The 9,248-nt window shown below is 40.5% G+C and overlaps 1 protein-coding gene across 4 annotated transcripts in view; it reads right to left on the bottom strand.

Moving 5' to 3' along the window:
• The window catches only part of LOC102538295 (olfactory receptor 10J1-like), a 240,045-nt gene that overhangs the window by 138,906 nt on the left and 91,891 nt on the right, over positions 1-9,248 (bottom strand). The window lies entirely within an intron of this gene.

Genomic DNA, 9,248 nt, shown 5'->3' with positions numbered 1-9,248 from the left:
TCATTTAGATGGTCATTAAGGAACAAGGTGTTTCAAATCTTCTGGTAAGCCAAGGTACTAACTTTACCTCCAGGATGTCCCTGAATGTGTGAGGCACAATCAAACAAATCTAGCTTGGGGTCAGAATGGTTCTAACTAACTGGGACATCTGCAATCACTTTGCAAGTCGCTAAAGTGAGGGCCTAGGATTAGATGACCTCTAAGTCCCTTCAATTACAAGAACTTACATTTTTAAGATGATCGCCAGAAATTTCAGGGTGGTGCAGAAGAGCATGGGCACTGAGATCACACTGATGAGAGTTACAGCGTTGTGTGGTTTGTGGACTACTCCTTAATCTTTCACAGTTGCCTGGGTATACTACGGAAAGCACAACGTCCACCTCTTCTGCGGTTATGTTACAATGAGGCAGCTAACTGCATATAAATCACTTAGAACTGAACCTTGCTAAGAAATGGAAACTATCTTCATTATTATTTTTCTAATATGCTCTAGTTTCAATAAATGTGTGGTAGTGTAATACTGAGTATTATATTGGTTATATTTTTATGAAACTACTGTCTTAGAAAGGAGGTGAGACATAGTAGCAATAAATTTCAGAAAACTAGGAGAGCTGAGAAGAGGGTAATGTGAGCCAACACGGATTAGGTCATGTATCAGAATTCAGGCAGTTATTCAGCACAGTTCCACAAATGAGGGCACTATGATTTATTTTTCACCTTAAATCAAAACACCTGTTCTCAAACTATCAAGGGCTGAGGGGAAAGGAGGTTGAGTTGGCCTTTGTCCTTCAATGGGCGGACTGCTCCTGATAATGTAAAACAAGTGGAAACTGTCTTACTAAAAAACTAAGATTTCGAAAGGAAGGCACAAGTGGCAGGTTGGCTTTTTGAGCCCAAATGTGTTTAGAGGGTGGCTATCTTATGCTAAGGAGACTTGGGACTTGGTAAAGCTCCTTATTACATTTACCAAATTTCTTAGCATTGAAAAACCTTTACTTTCTAAACTTATCCAATTTATTCTGTGTAATGAAATGAAGAAAATCATATTTCCCAAAATTCCTCTTAGGGGGACTTTGTATTTATTCAAAAGAAATTACTTTCTTTGGAGTATGAGACCCCAAGGAAATGCTCAAGTAACACAATCCAGCAATTAAATTGTTCTGCCTAATAAAAGGATGAGGAATTTTAACAAGAGAGAATCCTGGAGACGGAGAAAGGGGCCAGTGAGGCACGAAGATATTGAGGAGTGGGTGAAAAATGTTGGAGGGGGAGAGAACCCCTGTTGACTGAGTGGCAGAGAAGGGAACTAAGAAAAGATGAGAAACGTCTAATTGGAGGGAATGTTAGTTTGTTTGCTTTGAATGTGCGATAAAACCCCCTTCTTCCGTTTCCCCTAAGAGATATTCAAAATGCCATTTTTATTGCTCACTGGTGATTTCATGGGTTATTTCGTGGACCTGAAGAAGGGCTGAGTTCTGTGTTCAAGTCAGTACGGGGAGAAAACAGAATGTTCCAGGGACTCGTAACTTAGGGAACAGTGGGAAAGGGGGTGGGAGGTGGAGAAGGAGAGCTAATTTCTAAGTCCAACACAATCATATTTCTTTATGGTTTCTCATAATATTTTTAATGAAGTTTTGACAAATAACCTCGACTGTACTATTATATGGAAAATTAAGACCAGCGAGACAGGAGAACGCGAAGTGTGATGGGAAGACCTTTCCAAGGGGGAGACAGAAACTTAGGTCAATTCAGGGACTAGCTCTGCAGCCTTCCCACCAGAATACCCTCCTCCAGAGACCCATCCAGCTCATCCCTCGGGGAATTTTATGCTTTATCTAACGCTGTGCTGTCAGGAAGAAATATAACACGAGCCACGTATGTAACTTTAATTTTTCTAGCAGCCAAATTAAAAAATGTAAAAATAAAGTAAAATTAATTTTAGTAATATTATTTTGTTTAATCCAATATTTCTAAAATATTACTATTTCACCATACAATAATCAGCATAAAAATTAATGAGGTACTTTAAATTTCATAACTAAGTCTTTGAAACCCAAAGTGTATTTTATACTTACAGCACAGCTCAATTCAGACTGGCCACATTTCGTGTGCTCAATAGCCACATGTGGCTAGTGGCTACCATTCTGGACAGTAATTGATTTTAGGTGTGAATCCTACACAAGGTTATAATCTCAGACAAGCAGAGGTTATTTCCAACTGTATCTGTGGACAAATCGACAGTGAATCCATGTCTGGAATATTTAACTGTATAGCATTTGGACAAGGACAATTTATTCTCAGATTATGAGTAAGTGGTTTAAGCAAGCAAACCCAACAGTTATTGAGTATCACTACATGCAGCTACTGACAAAGGCACTTCCATATATTATCACATTTAATCCTTTCAAAAAAACACCTGATGAAGGACCATTATTGAGACTGAAATAGCAGACTTGTGCATGACATCCACTTCACCCTTCTTCTAGTTTGCCTTTCTGAAGGGGGCAGAGAGTAGAAAGCTGAATACTATATTTCCTAGACTCCCTTGAAAGTAGGGTTCTCAATCTGATTTAGATTCAGCCAATCAGATACACACATGTGAGATCTGGAGAGCGGAATGAGGCTGAGATTCTTTCTTCCTTCCTTCCCTCTTTCCTTTCCTTTCCTTTCCTTTTTTGTCATTTTTGCCATTTCTAAAGGCACAGAAACTGATTTTTCAGCAGTAGAATTAAAGAGAGGTGCCATCATCCAGTCACTATTTATGGATATTAAGAAGCAAGATGGTTAGCATACTGGAAGGCTTGGTAAGACACATGCACTACAGAGAGAAATAAATAAATCCTGAACATTGAGAAATTTGCCATCTTAGTTTTAGAAACGTTGGTCAGAGGTACGCTACGACATTCCCTCAAAGTAAATAACAAATTGCTCTATCTCGCATCCCTTACCACCAAGCAGAAAGCATCAATACCTGTGAGTTCCAGAGGCAATATGGTCCACACGTAGGTATAATGTCCTGGCCCTTATAATACACGAGAAGCTTCCAACATTGAGCAGAGCCTACAACAGGAAAAGGCTCTGTTGCAGATCCAGGTTAGGGTACAGTCAGCTCTGTCACTTGGGTTATATGTTCTGGCAGACTAACAATGAGCCCCCAGTATGGCACTATTTTCTCAAAGAGACAAACCAGATATTTAGTAATAAGTTGCTTATACTGGGCTCCTCCTTCCTGGAAGGGCCAGCAGTTTGTTCTCATAAGAATAGAATCTTACTCCAGGTAAGGGTTTCCTTCTCCTGCCTAAAGTGCCTCAGCCTCCACCACTACCAGGTGGTTTACAGAGTACCAGATCCACAAGCATGGCATCCTGCATCCATCCTGCATTCGTTCTACACAGTATCCAGCTACCGGACCTACCTCACAGCAAAGGAGGCGCAGCAGTGGGTCCATGACCACGGAATCCCCAAACTGTATCACATACCACACAGTTTAGTAGCAGCATACCTGACAGAGCACTGAAATGCACTGCCATAGATATAGCTCAAGTACCAGATCAGAAGTAACACTCCACAAGGACAGAGTGTCTTCCTCCAGAACGCAGCATGTACACCGGATCAGAGACTTCTATAAGGTGCCAAGTTCCCAGTAGGAAGAATACATAAGCCCAAGACTAAGGAGTAGAAGTAGGAGTAACTCTACTTCCCATCATTCCCAGTGACACTCCCCACCCCCACTGCCTTGGGAGAATTTGTGCTTACTGTCTGGTTTATTCTGGGCTATGCAGGGTTGGAAGTCCTGCTCTTCAAAAGGGGACACTGCAAGAGTGCCACTGAATTATAACCTATGACTGCCACCTGGACTCTGTGTCCAGAGACTAGCAGACAAGAAAAGGAGTCATTATCCTGGTAGGGTTAATCGACCCTGATCAGCAGGAAGAGGCAGGAACGTTTTACACAACGGGGACAGGGGGGACTATGTGAGGAACTTGATGATCCACTTGGATACTCCTTAGTACTCCCTTGTCCAATTGTGACTATAAAGGGACAGGGCAGCAACCCCTACGTGTGAAGGATATGGTTACCAGGGACTCAGAAATCTCAGGTGTGGAGGTCTGATGACACTACAAGCAAGCCACCAAGTCCTTTAGAGGTGATAGCTGAGGATGAGGGAAACTTAGAACTGATAATCGGGGAAGTAAATAATTAGTGTCATTTGTGGACCCCAAGCCAACTGCAACAAGGAAGGTTGTCATTTTCTCCACTAACCTCCACCTTCCAGGTTTCCCTTTAGGAAAAGAGTGAATGAAACCTTTGATGAGCTACCTCCTGAGTGTATACTGAAAATGGATCTGTGTAATTTCAGAGGCAGACTGTGCCAGACATTAAGGAAGACTATGCAAACATGGAGATGGACTGCTCAGACTCCTCCTTTAGGAGGGGATTTGTCATCTACATGGGAGGAGTATGGAGAGCTGAGAGCCTCAAAATATTAAGTCCTTCAGAGCCACCTGGACTGGAGTCAAGGTCACACTCTTGTGGGGATCCCTGCAGCCAAGACTGTGGTACAATGGCCAAGCCATTTCCACCAATGTGGGATTCCTTTAATAAACACTGTTGTCTCCAGTGTTCCCCACTGGGTTGGCAGAGACTGTCAAACATATATTATGATCTGATGACTCATCCCCCACCCCCGACCTTGCTTCCTCCCTTTTCCTTTCACAGGTGTTTCTCTACAATATGCTTTTGCCCTCTCGTCTCCAACTCAGATTCTGTTTGCTGGGACACCAGCTAAAACAAAGGGTTATCTTTTTCACAGGGCTATCTTCTCTCCTGTCAGAGAGAAAAGTTATAAATAAACCCATAAATATAAAAACATCATGTTAAAACATGATTTCTACTGAAATAATATATGACAAGAGAATTGTGAGTAACAGAGGTACTATTATTAATGGGCTGGGCTTTTAAGGCTTATCTGGGAAGATAGCATGTGAGTAGAGACCTGAAGAAAACACAAATATATAAGATATACAAATAAATAATTGAAGATAGAAAGAGTATGCTTAAGTCTTCTCCCACATTCCCCATTCTGAATTTTCCAAATCAGCCTTAGCCTTGTTCACTCCATTCTCATCTAATGATCAGATATTCTGTGTTACCAAGAATATCAAGGCATTTTTGACACGGATTCCTTCAAATCTCTTCTCTTAACCCAAATCTCTCTCCATATCTGTGTTCTCCCTTTCTTTGCCTGTGATGCTCTCTCAGGGAAAGAAGAGTCTGCTCTCATGGACAACACTAATCTCTCTATTTCTAACTGAAGACAAGCAATGTAGTGGTGTTCTCAACTGCCAAGAAAAAATTATGCATTTCTGCCTCCAGGGAACACTGCCATTTTCACAGAGTGCGAATCAGAAACTGCTGATGCTTCATAAAATAAGAAAGATGAATCTCAGTGCCACATTGCAAAAGGACATGTTCAGTAAAGTGTTTGTTAATTCATCACTTAGTGAGCACCTGCTTATGTGCCTGGATTTAGCAGTGGTAACAGAAAGATAGCCAGGATCCCAAATCATCGACCATCTGTCTCCTGCTATAGATTCTTAATAGGGTATATTAAGAATTCCTAGCAGGGCATATTCTTATAGATTTTTAATAGGGCATATTTTGCACACATGACACTCTAGGGAAATGCATACAATGTCTTATTTGGATGACCTGGGCTGGTTCACATGTGCTGTCTGCCATGTCCTTGAGCCGGTTTAACTTAACATCTAGACTTAAAGCCTGAGAATGACCTCTTGGCTTTTTCTACCAGGTCTACTCCAGGAATTTGACTGGATAATTATTTTAAATGAAACAATACATAACCTTTAATGAAAACGAATACGTATGTATATGCACGACTGGGACATTGTGCTGTACACCAGAAATTGACACACTGTAACTGATGGTACTTCAATTAAAAAAAAAGAAATTGTACAGTTAGGGACAGAAAGATGGTCTTAAGAGTAAGAACCTAACTTCCTAAGGCCCAGAGAAAAGTGACCCAGGGAGCTCACTCTAGCCTTTCCTCTATGCTCAGTACTGTTGGCCTTTTCCAGTGCAGGGATGCTTCCGAAGCCCAAGGAAGGAGACGTTATTGCTGCTCTAGACCCATTGGAAATTAAAGAAAGAAGCAGTAATAATCCCAACTCAACACTTTCTTGACAAAACGTGTCTAACCTCTTTGATCCATTTGCTGAAAGATAAACCTACTTCTCACCCTCTTACCTCTCCAACATCAACACTGAATCAGATTTCCCCAATAAACTTAAGAACTTCTTTTGTTTTATTTTAGGGCCGACAGTTACTTCTGTCGTCAAGTATTTATCCTGATTTCCATGACCTGTCAAAAAGTAAATATCTGTATAATAAACAATTGAAAAATCAATATTATATAAAGTCCAGCATTTTCTATGTCCAAGTGGATCAGAATTTAAATTCAGTTAGTACTCTTGCTATTGTTGTCTAGATAGCTCTGAAAGGTTGCCTGCACTTACAAACATCACCCACTTAAAACTTGCGGCTCCAATTTCTTCTCTCCCACGACAACTTCAGCTCTATTTCTGAAATTGCAATTTCCTGCCATTGTGGAAACAATGAAAACTTTAGGAGCCATTGTGATGAACTCTTAGAAAATCTTTTTCCACTTCACACCTGGATGAATCATTCTCTTTCTCTAATAAAGAAAAAAGAAAAAAACAAAAAACAAAAAACAAGCCTGCTACTTGTCCAGAACCCAAACCTAGCACTATAAACTTTAAAACAATTCCTTTCAGTGTACAGTAATACAGAATATACAATGTATTCTTGAACACGATGTCTACCCTGATCCTAAAAAATCTTGTGATGTGAGCACAACTGGAACTATTAATTCCATTTTACTGAAGAGAAACGTGGTAAACGTTTTTGCAAACCTGCCAAACTCCAATTTCTTTCCTCAGGATAACTGCCTTAATCCCCAGTCTATACAGTCTTATCCTCAAAGCCCATCTCTGTATAATATGACCCCATCTCTGGTCAAAGTTGGTTGACTCAGGAAGGTCCCCAGCTGAATTACTTTTCCTCCCTCAGTTAATAATCTGGAAATTACAGAAAAGAGACTGGGGAGAGAAATGTGGAACAGAAATAGAGACAAAAGAAAGAGACAAGAAGTGATGCGGAAGGATGAGAAGAAGCTGTCCATGCAGGGTTTCTGGTCAGAAAAACAGTCATCTTGGGGGGAGGGGGGGAGACTTACATACATTACAGAGAAAATCAGACAAAAAAAGTGAGAAAGAGTGCTAAAACTCCAATTCCATGATCTAATTTCTTCCTAGGGTCTGGTTGTATTCTTGTCCCTGAGCTTTATGGGATGTTGTCATAACTCACAAGGAACTTTTCTTCAAGCAAGGCCTGATTTCTGTATTTGCAACCAACATGAAAAGTAAGACTCAAAGTGATTAAATGTATCCAAGATCACAATGTCAGGTAATGGCTGAAAAATCCAAAATCAAAGTCCAGGTCCCAGACTTCTAGTCAATTCATTATGAAGAGTTATTCTATGCTAAAGACACCTACTTTGATCAAGAGATAGTGAGTAGCAAAAAGGTTAGTGCATTAAATTCAGAAGGAGAAAGACAGCACAAAAACTGAAAAGCCAAGATGATCGTAGTAGTTTGAGCAGTGTCCCCTAAAAGACATGTCCACCTGGAACCTGTAAATGTGACTTTATTTGGAGAAATAATTTGCAGATATAATTAAACATCTTGAGATAAGATCGTCCTGGGTTAGGGTGGGCCTTAAATCCAATAACAGGTGCCCTTACAAGTGGAGAGGAACATCAAAGGAGACACACACAGAGGAGAAGTTGATGTAAAAGAAAGGCAAAAATTATGGTGATGTATCTATAAGCCAGCAAACACCAAGGATTGCCAGCAGTCGCTAAGCCAGTGGGAATAACAAGAGAGGCATGAAATGGACCAGCCTCATGGATGCCTTGATTTCAGACTTCTAGCCTCCAGACCTGTGAAGGTTCTGTTGTTTTAAGTTACCAAATTTGTTGTAATTTGTTATGGTAGCCATAGCAAACTAATACAATGATTATAAGTATTAATAAATACAAGGAATGGAAAGACATTCGAGAACGGGAAGTTAAGTAAATAAATGATGACAGCCTGGGATATTTAAACTACAATGTCCACAGGAACAGGCAAGGGGTTAATAGTCACTGGATTCTGTTCTGGTCATCCTGCCTTTGGGGACTGCCTGTGGAGGACACAGAGACCACGAGAAGCCATCTGGCCTTAAGGAGCTCATAATTTGTGAGCCTGTGTTGGAGTTGCACTTTGAGGTCCAGCTTGCTAAAGAGTATTGTTCTAAAGTTCATGTTAAAAAAAAATTGGTAAAGATCAATGAGTTTCTTCGGCTATGGCTTTATCAAGGAAGAAATAAAACATCTTCTTTTTCCTCTTTTCATTAACACCAAAATACGTACTATGTGCTCCTTCACCACTCCTCATCGCCCCAATAAAGAAACAGTGAGACATTTCTTATTCTAGAAGCTCCTTGACGCAGGAGAGGGGTAAACTGTGCTTTCTGCACACGTTTCGGAACTAGAAATCATTGTGTTTCAAAAGGAGAGCCCACCAAGGTGATTAGGATGGCTTGTCCACAAGTGGGAATGATGGAGACCATGGCTTTAAGGAAAGAAGGGGGCAGCATAGCCCCAGGGGAGTTTAATTCCCTAGAAAGGGGAGAGGATTTGGCGGACTGAGAGAGCTCGATGCCAAGGAAATCTGCACGCCCCACATACCCAGCGCCCCTCGGAGGGAAGACTGTTGTGTGAACACCCACGGAGACTAGGCTCTAAGAAAAAAAACAGTTTTATATTATCTTGAAATTAGATCATGTAAGGGTGTCCTTTATATCTGTTGTTTGCTGAAAGGATAAAAAGTAGATCGTGGGACGTGAAAGGTTTTCTTTCTCTATCACTAAAAACGAATAACCTATATGATTTACAAAGTTAAGAGTCAGATTAACATATGGCTGATTAGTTCATTTGCAATTTTAATGAAAAATTCAGTTCTACAACGTGTAACGTGTGATGTATTTTTACACATAAAATGAACAAAACATGTTTTATATGCTCCCTAGGTGATGGTTGCAACTCAGGGGAACTTACATAATTTACACAGAAGTTAGGTATTTAACGAAAGAATATTCTAGGAGGA

Source organism: Vicugna pacos, chromosome 21, assembly GCF_048564905.1.
Source record: "Vicugna pacos chromosome 21, VicPac4, whole genome shotgun sequence".
In the NCBI taxonomy this organism is placed as follows: Eukaryota; Metazoa; Chordata; class Mammalia; order Artiodactyla; family Camelidae; genus Vicugna; species Vicugna pacos.
Note: the sequence above shows the minus strand (reverse complement) of the source record. Positions and strands in the feature narration are given on the sequence as shown.